Below are 989 nucleotides of genomic sequence, written 5' to 3'. Positions count from 1 at the left end.
TGCTCGACCTTGAGGGCCAACGCGTCCATTTTAGCTTGCATCATGTCTATAAAGCTTAACTCATGTACTCCTCCTTGGGCTTCCTTCTTCTCAACTGTCGCTCGTTCAACTCCCCATGATTGATGGTTTTGAGCCATATCTTCGATGAGGGCACTAGCTTCAGGGTAAGGTTTGTTCATCAATGCGCCGCCTGCAGCAGCGTCGATGGTCATCTTGGTGTTATAGTGAAGTCCATTATAGAAGGTATGAATGATTAACCAAATTTCTAAACCATGATATGGGCATGCTCTTAACAACTCTTTATATCTCTCCCAAGCTTCGAACAACGATTCTCCTTGGTTCTGGGTAAATCTGGTTATGTGGTTTCGAAGAACGACGGTCTTACTTGGGGGAAAGTATCTAGCAAGGAATACTTTTCTAAGGTTGTCCCAAGTTGTTATAGAATTGGGTGGAAGGGAATCTAACCATGATAGGGCTTTATCTCTGAGGGAGATAGGGAATAATCTTAAACGGATTACCTCAGGAGAAGCTCCATTGGTTTTAAAAGTGTCTGCTAATTGGAGAAAGATTTTAAATGTTGGTTCGGGTTCTCAGTAGCAAGACCTGCGAATTGTCTATGTTGCACTAATTGCAACAAGGAGGGTTTAAGTTCGAAATTATTAGCTGGGATGGTTGGGTTTACTATACTAGAACTAGGTTCTTCGATGGATGGTTGGGCGAAATCCTTAAGAGGTCTATGATTTTGATCTTCGGCCATAACTCTCCTAATTCTATGGAAAAATAAACGTGCGTGAGCGTAACGTTCAGGTTCCGCCAGAGGGTATACCCAGCTTTCGGTGCTGCGAGTTCTTCGCATTGACCGACAGGTAACAACCTAAGTCTAAACGATATAACAACAGGGTACGAAATTTGACGAAATTGGTCCCCGACAATGGTGCCAAAAACTTGATGCGTTGTTTTTTGCAAGTATACGAACGCGTTAGAGTAAT

The 989-nt window shown here is 42.9% G+C and overlaps 1 non-coding gene across 1 annotated transcript; it reads left to right on the top strand.

The window, feature by feature from the left end:
• The first annotated feature begins 267 nt into the window (after window positions 1-267).
• LOC127108994 (small nucleolar RNA R71) lies at window positions 268-374 on the top strand. The gene has a single exon (XR_007796484.1). It is a non-coding gene; the product is annotated as a small nucleolar RNA R71 (small nucleolar RNA).
• Window positions 375-989: the final 615 nt, after the last annotated feature.

Source organism: Lathyrus oleraceus, chromosome 7, assembly GCF_024323335.1.
Source record: "Lathyrus oleraceus cultivar Zhongwan6 chromosome 7, CAAS_Psat_ZW6_1.0, whole genome shotgun sequence".
Taxonomy (NCBI): domain Eukaryota; kingdom Viridiplantae; phylum Streptophyta; class Magnoliopsida; order Fabales; family Fabaceae; genus Lathyrus; species Lathyrus oleraceus.
Note: the sequence above shows the minus strand (reverse complement) of the source record. Positions and strands in the feature narration are given on the sequence as shown.